Consider the following 13,034-nt stretch of genomic DNA (forward strand, 5'->3'; position numbering starts at 1 on the left):
GGAGTCGAATCCACTCTCTCTCCACCCCCCTGCAAAATCCCATTGTAGTGGTGTCTATACCGATTGCTATGGTCCGGAATAACATTTGCCTTTCCATTTTTAAAGTGCCATGAACATTTTTTCTTTAACAGTACACACTGGTTATTTTGTAGTGTGGGCTGGGAGATCTTTCTTCATGATCAAACTCAGGTTATGAATTTTGGACAGAATATTCCAGAAGATGTGTCCTTCTTAGAACAGCCTATGAAGAAGCCTCTGATGTTACTTTGTTTCATTAGTCGTGAGGTTAACTTTGATCACTTGGTTAAGGTGCTCTCTGCTAGCTTTCTTAAATAAAAAGATGAATTCTTTGAGTTCTTTATTAACGTAATTTTCTTTTACAAATAAAAATCCTACATGGAAACTTCCGATATTTTTCTCTTTTTTTTAACCCATCAAAATGTACAAAATCTGAACTTAGAGTAGTTGGTGTTCATCTCTGACTTCACATTTCTTTACAAAGAATTGTGAAATGGAACTTTATCTGGACTAGTCACGGTGAATCTCTGCCAAACTACAGGTATAAAATTATAGCATGACACTTTAAAGAACTTATTTGGAAAAAATGCATAATTCTATATTAAAATAGCTAATCTTATTCTATTACCCAATTCTGTATTTTTTAAAAAACGATTTTTGAATCAGAACCTAAGATTAAGTCCCCACTCTAGTTTTTATTAACTTTGTGTGCTCTCTGTGTTTTTGTATCTCAATTGCCACTTTTATAAAATGAAAAGGCTTAAGCCTACATGAGTTAACCTTACAGAGCTCTTGTGACGTTAAGAAAAGATAACTGTGGAAGTGATGTTGTGCCCTTTTGGTGGCAGGAAGGTGGGGAGAGTACTGCTCAAATGGTCTGTACACTCTGAGCACCAGAACCTCCTTATTTTGGTCTGCAGATTTACCTGCAACAATATTAGAAGTTAGTTTTTGAAATGACCAGAAATGGATTAGCCAAATAGTATTGTAGACTCTCTTTCACACACGCTTTCTTGCTTTCTTATACACACCCTAACCTACATTAAGTGCAGATATAATCAGAATTTAATGCCGGTGTTGAAAACAATGTACTCTCCATTAAAGCATTGATGAGATTCTTAGACATCAGGGGTCAAAGGAAGTATCTCCACCCTCTTTAATGCCCTAGGCTGTGTCATGTCAGCTCATGTTGCACTTACTCCCTTATAGCAATTTCTGATTGTAGGGGCCCAACGTTTACATTTAACGTTTTGGCAAGTGAATTTCTATGGCTCTAGCTAGTTCTTTTCCTATTTGTTACTGAACAATCCATGTAAACACACTGATTCCAGTAGCTGTGGCTCTCCATTTTAAAAAGTGGTCCTCAAACCCTCTTAGAGGGTCCAGGAATCCCCCTCATCTCCCATCTCCACTGCTGTCATATGTGGCATTTTATTTAGGCGCTTGCCGCCTACGTACAAGGGAACAACACAGTGTCAGATCTTATCTGAGAAAGTGACTTCCCTCATTGCCTCCCTCTTTGGTTACCTCCTATGCTGTTTATTCATTTATTAATCATTCAACAACTATTTATAGAGCACTTCACATGAACCAAGTACTGTTCTAGGAGGTAGAGACTTCAGGATCTCAGGGAGCTCATAGTCAAGTTCAGCAGATGAAGAAAAAACTGTCTCTCCTGACTTTCTGTGACTTTGCTCTTTAAGCATTGTGCCCATTTCCATGTGCATTATAAAACAAGTGTTTCAAACTGTTAAGAGTTATAAAAATAAATTATAATTATTGGTGGTGTTTTCATTGTATGGTTATTATTGATAAGCCACTCGATTCAGTGATACACAATCAGGTAGTCAGCAAGTACGAGCATAATTGTGCCTCCTGACGGGCTATTTTATATTTCCTGCCTCTGCTTACACTCTCTGATTACTCTCTTTCGTCTTTAAGAAGCATTTCCATGGTCACCCCATTTCCCCACCAAGAACCATTTAACAAAGACACAACAGCTGCATGTTGCTACTCAGAGAACGTCCAGATTGCACTCCTTTACAAGTTCACATCGGCTCCTAGTGGTTGATGGGTCCTCTGTGCTTCCCATCTGGGCGCACTCTGGTGTTTTTACAAAGGACCATTTATTTCATAAGTAGTAGGCACCTTAGATTCTGATTCAGTGGAACTGAAGCAAGACCCAGGCATCGGCATTGTTAATGAACACCAGGGGTAATTCTATTGTAACTGATCAGTACTCTAAAACTTGGCGAAAAACTACCATAAACCGTGTGTCATTTTTTTTTTGTAGCCCTTGTCCCTATCATAGTTTCTAGAATTTTTCATGGTATTTAAATGGCTGATGTTGCATGGATATAGTCTTAGACTTAGTCTATATCCACGTCTATAAGATGCTGAAGAGAGAAAACCAAGGTTACCTTGGGAACATGACTCGAACAATTACTCAAATCAAGACATTTGTCTTCCAGAATTGGGTTTCGAAACCATATTATTTTAAATGAAGAAAAGATTGAGAATTTGAAGCAGTCATTTACTTTTTGGATAGAAAAGTACTGATCCCATGGTCTACAAATTCTGTTTTATTGACAATAAAGGCCTCATTTGAGTAGCATACAACTGAGGTGAGATTCACTTAATAAGAACCCAAAGAACTCAGTTGATGGAGAATGGATGCAGACTTGTGCTCAACTGTTTATTTCTCCTTCAGGCTTTGGGTTTTGCACTTGCCACTCTCACATTGTTTCCATTCCCTAGAACATTAAGACAAGAGCCCCTAGGTAGCAAAAAAAAAATCATTGTTGCTATTTTTATATCTGGAATCCAAATCTAATTGACTTACGTGGGCGTGAGTTACAGTTATTTAAACGTGTTGATTTCGTGTGTGACTGTGCAGAATGCGGCAGTTGCCATGGCATCTCCATGTATGATTTCTGTGAAGGTAGTGCTGACTGAATCTATAAAAAGATCAGCACGGAAAAAATATGTTTAGAAAAACCATTTTCTGATGAAATTGTTAAAGTGATGCCAGTCTGCATGGGTATGTGTGTTTTGTTTCAGTCCACATTCCATTATTACATATTTCTTAGGATTGGAGATTTTTAGGCTCCTGGATGGTTGATTGAATCTCTAACTGATGATTTATGAAACCATAATGCTCACTGGTGTGAGCTGAGAATAAAAGGTAGTTTTTTGTACAGTCCAGTTTACATGTATTTTTAGCTTTACGCATGTGCTATGGTCTCTGAAAAGTTCTGTTTAATCGAATTTTTAGAAATCAAATGAGACAGCTGGCTATTTAAAACAATTCTATTGTAATTTTGTACATAAAGGATGACAGAGATGCTGACCTGCTTTGTGGATGCAGCTGAGTTCTTAGCTGATCCTATAGGGAGTTTGGAGCAGGGATGGCCCTTATGATGTATCTCAAATTGAAACAAGAGGAGTAAGTCTTTATATTCTGTCATCAGCCAGTCATTGGCCACAGGTCAACCGCTGGGGGGCAGTTCCCTGGAGCTGAGGGTGATGCCCAGTGAGGAACACAGCTGTGACCGTTCAGCCGCCAATATTTTCAGTAGCTGGGGATGAGTGCTTTGGCTCTGAAGGGGGATCCAGGAGGCGCACATAGTACCCCCTACACTTATACATAACCATATTAAGCAAAGTGTGCTTTATTAAATGGTCCTCAAAAATGAATTTTCTATTAAAGTAAGTTGGGCAAACTGTTCTCCTAGAGAACAGTATCCCATGTTATCATGCTAAAAGTTTTGTTAAGACCTACCAAAAAAGAAACATCGTTAGCTAAGTGTTTCCCATCTTATCGCGCCATAGGAATCTATTTTGGTATAGCACCAAATAACAATGTGCAGAATTAGATTCTGTAAAACATTTTCAGGAAAATGCTGATTTATAAATAAATTACTAGTGTGACAGTGTTAATACTTAGAAAATATTTTATCATTTCAACTATTCTTGAGGATGAAATATAACACACACAGAGGCATGCGCATATGCTCAGTTTTCATTCTACCTCTCCACTTCATGAGTTGGATGATTTGGGCTGCTGGAAACAAGACCAAAGTTAACTCTGTATTCAAATTGAGGCTATCTTTACCCTGTACAACCTTATCTATCCATTCATACGTTCTTTTGTTTGATCTCATTTATTCAAAAATGTTTACTGTGTGTCTGAATGTCTGCTATGGAAGCTAGAATGTAAGCTCCATGAAAGGAGGACCTTTTCTATCTTGTAACCACTTCTACCCTCAGTGTCAGGCACCATATTTAGTACCACACAAAAATATTTGGTCAGTGAATGAATGTCGAATGAAAGTAGTTAGACACTGTGCTAGGCACTGGGAATACAAAGAAACAGAGATCATGGCTTCTGCGCTGCAAAGGCTCGTGCCTGATGAGCTAAATCATTCATTCATAACAATGAAAGATTTAGGATGGAACTTACTATATAAATAATTTAAAAAATATTATGTGTGTTAGTTCAGAAGATCTCACACAGATAAAATATGCAGTAGATAATTCCCTTCTCATGCATATATAATACTAGAGACCTTAGAGTAATAATTCTTGGTTGATGTTTTGATATCATTGTTTAGGGCTGCTACGAAGGGAGATTGTAGGATGGGAAGGAGACAGAGGTGGATGGTAAGAATTGTCATTAGTGGTAGGAAAGCAGCAAAGTTATGATGTCTAATGCTGATATATCTTATCTGTAATTCTTTGCACATGTAGTTAAAAGTGCTGGGAGGATTTAGGGAGAGTGAATTATAAGATTTGGAATCGGGCCTAAACCGTAAGTTGATAATGGAATTCTTATTTTTTTCCAACCCTCTGGCTAGTCGTAGGGCCAAACCACGCTAGCACATCTGCCAGCACAGTGTCTTCTCAAACTGTGGAGAGCATCTCCCCTACTCTTTGGCTGTTCTCGGAGAGATCTCTCTCTGCCCAATTCTGCTAAACTCAAAGCCAGCAGGAGCTGGCTTTGGGTTGTCAGCAGCCGATATGTTCAAAGACAGATGGCTTAGGATTTGAGGGAATGAACACCTGTAGTATGGTCAAGGCCAGAAATATTCAAAGATAAAAAATGAGAAGATGGTTTGGCAATAGATCCTTGTGTATAAAGAAGTGAAGTGAAATAATGGTGATTATATTTGGTTGGATCCAATATTGTCTGTATGCTGTGAGATGAAAATGTATAGACTGTGTTAGAAACCTAAAATCTATGTTGGAAGTCTTCTTTGCTACTTCTGCTTTTTACTAGACCATGACTTCAGTATTCTTCAAGCCATTTGATGTTATCTCTCCTTCTCTCCAATTCATAAGAATATTCACGATAAATTTGAAAATAGGAAGTAAGAGATCAGCAAGTTCTATGTCTTTCAGTTTCATTTTTCACTTTTCATACTCTCTTAGGATATTCAAAACTTTTTCTTTGTTGACAAAATTTCTAATATTTTGTCCTAGCTCTCCATTGTTTACGTATTTGCACTTTTTTCTGTATATAAAGCTATATCTACAGCACTATGATGGCCTCTTTCTCTAACACAGTCTTGGAATTGCACAGCACAATTGACTTCTTCACTTTACTCTAAATCTCAAACCTCTTGATAGAACTGTTAACTCAGTGAGGACTGATTGCTTTGAGTCTCAACGTTTCTACACACTTGAATGCACTTAAAAATTCAAACACAGTATGGAGCAGTTAAATATTCTTCATAATAGAAGTAAAATGATAAATAGAATACGGACAAGAATTCAGAGAAATGCTGTTGCCTGGGTACAAATAACACTTGGCTAACTGAACTGTATTCAACACAGCATAATTTAGTCTTGGGACGGCAATTTACTGCGACTTACATTTGTCAAAGGCTTTGCCACTGTATGCTGTCTCAGTTCCTCCAGTCAGTGGTTAGCTAAATCCAAAACCATAATACCCCCATTGGCTCTCCTTGAGTCTCTGGCTGGTCCTATAATCTTCTGTTGTTCAACAAGCTCTAACTTAAAAATATATATCCAGCAGAACAAGACTTCTGCAGCCCTTTGAAAAATCTGGACACTGGATTCTTCTTCTCAGTGTTGGCTATCACTTTGGCCCAGTGAGTCTGTGGAAATGGCAGCTGTCAGCAGGCAGCTGTCCTCCGTTGGCCCTGGTTCATCTCCCACTTGAAAGGAAGTTCCAAATTCCACTCTGCCCTTTTCCTCCAATCCGATCCCTCCATATGTCTTTTTCTGGGTCATAATAGAAAGAAAAATGAACAAAGATCATTCAATTTCTCCTTTTCTCTCTTCCACTTATGACTTAAGAACTAAGTGCCTTCTGATCAGGAAACAATTGCTTAACTGACAAAGTAGAATTTCTAAACACTTTTCTCAGTGTATCTTAATAGATCATATTACCTTCTTTCCTAATCAATAGCTAATTAAAGCTATGAGAATCATTGTTGAAATGATAGATACCCTGCAATTTTAGAATGTCTCAAAAACTGATTGTCAAAGTTACCTTTTCCTACAACATATGCAACAATTCAAAAGGTATTTTTAATCAACAGAACAATTCTTAACAGTAGTGGATTTTCTCACAGATCCAGAGTCATGTGTCTTTAAATACATTTGAAAGGAATTGAATGGGGAGTAGAATGAAACCATTATCTATGGTTTAAAAATATCTCAAGGAGTTTTGCATAGTAATATAATATTGAATAAGCAAAACACGATGAATAGAAGAGTGAAATCAGTTCTGCTCAATCTGAAGATGATCCACACCTGGGAAGTCAGCAGAACTTCAATGCTGCCATTGAGTTCCCTCCTCCAGTGAGGCAAGCAGTACTGATAAAGAGCACAGACTTTGCAACCCATCAGCCTTGGTTCAGATACTGGCTCTGCTGCTTTTTAGCTGTGTGATCTTAGGCAAATTACTCAATCTCTCGGTGCCTTTTCTGAAGAAATGAAGATACTCATAGCATGTACCTCATTGAGTTGTTGTGAGCCTTCCGTTTGCTAATATACACAAAACAATGAGAATCGTGCTTGGCACGTGCTGAGTAGTCTGTTTGTGCCCCTCTAATTATATCAGACAATTTTAAAATGTAGTAACAGTCTATTGAGAGATGGTAGCACTGTGTAATTAAAATCTAGTGTCAGCCTTAAATTTTGCCCAAATTAGTTACATTCTTTCTGTTACACTGACATTTCTTGGCTCTATTTTTCTTCTTATAATTTAAGAAGAGAAGCACACTGTGCCCTACTGGGCCAGGCAGGGGAGAAGCAGCTTTTCCCAGTGCCCCTGTTTCCTCCTGTCTACCTTTTAGATGAGGCTTAGCTTAAGCTTATAGCTTCCCAAGGGAGTCCTGGGCTGCAGCTGCAGCTCAATTGCTATTTACAGTGTGACCTAGGGTGGTTCTTAGTCCGTGTGGATTTTAAGAACCTGGGAAGTCTAGATCTGCTTTTGTATAAGAGAAGCAGGGAGTGCCAGATCAGAATCACTGTAAGAGTGTGCATTCCCATTCTCTGCCTCTTGCTATATTCCTTCAACGCCCAATCTCTAAAGCTAGGTCATATGGTGTATATTTGAAGGTTTTGCATAAAATTTTTAAAAGAACTGGATACTAAAAGCCAATGAAAACAGCTTGCCTATGACATAGATTTAGACAAGTAATACCAGCAGTCTTTAGTGGCAGTTGTTTCTGATCTCCTGCTTATGATGATGATGATGATGATGATGATGATGATGGTGATGTTGAAGACGATGAGAATAATAACATCAGTAGATACCATTTATTGCATATCTACCATTGATTAGACACTATACTAGGTGTTTAAACATGTTGATTGATTTAGTCTTCACAATAACCCTGTAAAGCGTTATCCCAATTTTATAAATAAGAAAAATGAAATCAAAGCGCCTAGTGGCTTTCACAAAGTGACACAACCAGTGGATATCCACCAGACTCCAAAGCCCAGGCTCCTCTGCCTAGCAGCATCACTTTGTCACCCATCAACTACTCACTCGCAAATTTCTGCTCAAAGCGCATTTACCCCTCTGAAAATCCAGATGCCTCGTTGTCTCCTTTATATGCCTTTCTTTACTGCTTGCTAGTAAATTCATGTTTATATAAATTGCTTTTGTTGACTCCAAGGTATTAGGTTATTTGATGTTGTTATTCTAATTTATGCCCTTTCAAGATGCAGCCACAGAGAAAAAAGACCTTGAAAAGCTCATGCATTTCCAGATGAGTTTATAAATAGAAACAACATCATCCAGTCTCTTGAAATAGAGAGACATCAGGAGAAAGGCCATTTTCAGGCCTTATTTGCCTTGACCAGGTCACTTCTTATTTTGTCCTCATTGACGAGTGAAAGTAATTGATCCCCCCTGTCTTTTGAAGGTTTCCTGGCTGCTGTTTGCTGCAGAGAGAAACAGCAGAATTCTGTTAGCCTCTGCCCATTCACCTCCTTTTAGTATCGAGATAAAGCCATACTAGCAGATTGGAAGAAGACAGTGGAGTGAATTTAGCCCAGTTTTATTTGATTCAACAAACATAGGCAAATGATTTGTCAGGCTTTGAGTACAGAATACTGTACAGCACGTTTACAGCTTTGGGTCGTGTTTAACTCGACAGCAGTGATAATGGTAATTCAGTGCAGTCCTTCCCTGAGTCAGGCAATAAGGGGTGTAACTTTACATTTAAGATGTGCACTTAAAAACTAGGAGTCCTTAAGTCCCAACTACTTTTTTTTAAAGTCAAAACAACATATTTTCTAATAGTATTTCCTAGCTTCTTCCCCATCTGCAAGTTGTGCGGTGTGTTCTTTGACCCCTTCCACTCTGGGGTTATTTGTAGGGGATTCATGTGAGGCACATAACTGAATTTTCAGTCTTTGGACTAACTACCTTCTTGACCTCATGCATTGTAATTAATGGGAACATGGTAGCAGAAAAAGCAAGGGCTCTGAAAGTAAATGGACATGAGTCGAAATCCTAGTCCATGTCTGACTATTTCCTCATCTCTAAAAAGCAGACACAAGAATCCCAGCGTCTTGTGGTTATTGCAGGAGTTAAGTGAGATTGGATATGTAGTAGCCTAGACTAGTGTCTGATATAAATATGTGGTGCTTGATATAAGTCTGATCTCTCATTTCCCCATCACTTCCCACCTGTTCTGGTTCTAAAGAAGACCTGAGTTTCATAGTCATATGAGAATATGGGTTCCAAAGTCAGAGTCCAGACTTCACGTTCCACGTCCATTGCTTACTAACCTTTTCAGCCTAGAGCAAGTTTTTATCTCTTTTAAATTTCCAAATTCCTATTTGTAAACTACTGATTTTAATGGCAGCTATTTTCTAGGATTGTTTTACATGAGATAGTACATATAAAATGTCTAACACATAAGAAGCACTTAATATATGCTTGATATTAACATTATTAATGGGAAAGATGCCACTCAAAGTGGCCCTATCTTATAATAATAACAAATAATCGCCTCTCATTTGACAAGCACAGTTCTAAGAACTTTTATTTGTGTGAAATCATACAGTTACCTTAATAAGTTGATAAAGTGAGTATTGTGATTTATAAGCATGCCCATTTTTTTAGATGAAAAAATTGAGGCCAAAGGAGAGTAACTTTCCCAAAAGACCACAGCTAGGAAGTAACAGAGCTGGGATTTGAATTCTAGCTGTTGGGCTTCAGGTCTATATGCTTAATCATTTGCTAATCTTACCTGCCTCACATGTTATTTTGCAGCACCTCAGTGAGTAGACAGGGAATGGACTATTGTTTCTTATTTTGTAATGAAGAGACTGAGGGTCTGAAGGGTTGGGCTTCTTAGTGAAAGTGTTTCTCTTAACCCATGAAACAAAAGAGCCCAACCTTCCTTCAGAGGTCCCAAAAAACCTCTAAGAATTCCTGACCACTTATTTTCTGTGCATATAGGGAAGAATAGGAAAGAAATTGCCTTGAAACCTCATCTTATTCTAAAACTTCACCTAGTTAAGCTTTTACTCCATAATGTAACTGAATATAAATGTGATATTTAAAATTTCTTAGTGCTTGAATGTAATGGATGCTCCAGAAAGATGTGTCATGTTTTTCCTATGGATTTTGTGTCTACCGGTTTGAGAACTTGGCCTTAAATATAATGCTAGCAGTGCTAAATCATAAAGATTCTTGGGCATCAGTAGACTCTAACTTAATATCAATTTTTGGGACCTCTTTTTAATGCTATAAAGATGTCACCTAATGGTATACCTCAAAGAAGAGCCAAATAAGCAAATTATTCTGGCAGCCATCCTGGTGAAGACATAGCTCTTGCACTGAACTCTTGAGCCCATGCATTGATCACTGGGAGAAACAATTATTAGCACAATTGGAGTCATTGCTCATGGCATCACTTATGGTGAATTAAAGTAGCTCAGGACTGGTGAGCACATCCTGCCGTCATACCCCCTCCTTCCCTCACCCTCGGCACTCTAGTTGTGCCAGATAATTGTGGCTCTTTGAATGTGGTGCACTTCCTCACACCTCCCAGCTTTGCACATGCTGTTGGAATATCTTTGTCAACTTCAAAATCCAGCTTATATTAATATAGACTTTTTAACTTCCAAACGTTGAATCAATTCAAATCATTCCCAAGGAGAAGAGAATGGTGCAAGTGATTTAATAATTCAGTATAACAGATGTTCATTGACTATTTGTTGAGTGTTGGATATTACAGAGGGTACAAAGATGGATAAGAGGTAGAGTCTATAAGCTTTAAATTCAAATTAATAAATAACTATCAGGTACATATTATAAACCAGTGACTTTATTAGGTGTCAGGAATACAAACATGAGCAAGCTGTTTTCTCTGTCTTGGAAAACCGTACAGATTGTCAAGGGAACAAAACATACAAACAAAAACCCACATTAAAATGTGATGTGATAATATCAGATAAAAGCATGATGAGTCGTTTGGCATAGGGTGGAGAAGGGTCTGAGAGAACCATGTCATAGACAGACAGAAGGGCTGGATCACGAAGGCAAAAGTTGGAGTCTGCCATGTAAAAGTATTTAGGAGGACATCTCAGGGAGAGAGAAAACAGCATGAGCATCTTGCAATTTAGTGAGGGACCCAGGAAAGAATTTTGTACCAGGAATTAGATGTATACAAAACCATTGGAAAGGTGGAAGAGCAGAAGTTATGACTTTTGGTTTTATGATTATGCCTCCATGTCTACGATCAACAGGCAATTGCTGTTGCATCCTTAAGGTTCAACACGAGACAACAGTGAATGGGGTTCAGCTGCTATGAATATTCATGTCTATAAAGCTCACTTGTCCACTGCCACAGTGCAAGAAGCAAGGCCTCTGTTCCCCTGCCACCTTCCAAGTCTTGCATTTCTATCCCTTATTGGCAGAATCTCCACTGTGTTTACAACCATAGTCACAGAGGAGTCTGTAATATATTGTTTTTAGCTTTCCATCCCATCTAATACAAGTTGGCGAAAACATAAGAAGGAGCGGAAATGGATATTAAGACTCAACACATAATATTTCACTCATAGAATATACAAAATCTCCTAACACAGAAGTGTCTTCTATGCATCAGGCACATAATACTGGGGACATTAAAATGAATGACATGTGGGTGCTGCCTTGAAGCTGTTCCCTTTGTCAACATAAGAAAAGATGGTTTGAAAGAACATTGTGCTAAATCAGGATAGAAATTTAAAAGCTTTCTTTACAGAGACTGATTCAAATAAACAAACTGATTTGGGAGTCACTTGTAGAATTTACCATTCTGTCACCACAGCACCAACAAAAACCCTCCATCTTTAAGATTCAGAGATCTAAACACGTCTGTAGTCCGTGAGGCTCTGGGTCTTTAAAAGCAAAAGTGTTAGAAAGTATAATCAATAAATACTTAATACAATTTGAACTGAACTCTCCAACTACTTATGGAGAAATGTTCCATTTCATGCCAGAAAGCCTGTTTGGCAGATTGTAATGTCACAAGCAGTGAGAAAACATAAGTCACCTTGAGAGCTGATTGAATATAATCAATGATTAATGGCAAATTTGTGGTCCCTTTAATGACCACAGCTAAATCAAATCAAATTGAAGCATAAATTCGGATGCTTTCTGGAATTGGGTCATGTAAAAGTAAGCTTTATGAAGAAGGAAAATCAATTTCGTAATATTACTATGAACAGATTCATAGCTCACAATGTGGAGTTTTTTATTGGAAGAGTTTTGACTTTTCCTTTTACATATTTGCATATCTTTAATTGGGATGGCAAGGTTGTGTGGATGTAATCTCAAAGGGTTCAGTTAACAGCCATACATTTTGTTTTGGTTGATTTTATTTCAACCACATGCACTAAAGTCAGCATGGGTTCAATCACTTAAGAATAGAAATGCTTTAATTATCATTTCAATGAAAGAAATAAGGAGGTAGACTAGCTTAGCTCTCAGTACGAAGGCCTACTTGAAATTAGTTGAATGCTTTCAGGTCTTCTAGAAGTTTGATGACATCTTATACTTCCATCAGGATAAATTTAGTAAAATTGTAATCATGTTTTGAAAAGTATGCCATTGATGAATTGATCTCAAGATTTATTATCTCTGTGGGTACTATCTCTGAGTCTATGCTCCCAATTTCTAGCTGAAATTAGGGAGTAAACAAAAATAGTGCTTTATTGAACCATTAGCCAGTGCAGAAAAAAAGATGTGGGAAGGGTGGTTTTAGGGAGATAGAAATTTGCAGCAAGTGTAACCTTGCTGCATAGTTAGAGTCCACCAAGAGAATACTCCTGGTCCCACAATTCCCACCTACACCCTAAAATGTTTTCCTAGAGACTGACATGGGCACAGGCACTATAGGAAAAGGCCTGATGACCTGTCAGTTTTCCTTTGGGTTCAGACCCAAGAATCAGAGGCTAAGTGTGGATCAGCAAAAAAGATTAGGGTATGGAGAGCAGACTTGAGAGAAAGAGGTGGGAGACTGGGTCAGAAAGGGCAT

This window comes from Equus przewalskii, chromosome 3 (assembly GCF_037783145.1).
Source record: "Equus przewalskii isolate Varuska chromosome 3, EquPr2, whole genome shotgun sequence".
Classification (NCBI taxonomy): Eukaryota; Metazoa; Chordata; class Mammalia; order Perissodactyla; family Equidae; genus Equus; species Equus przewalskii.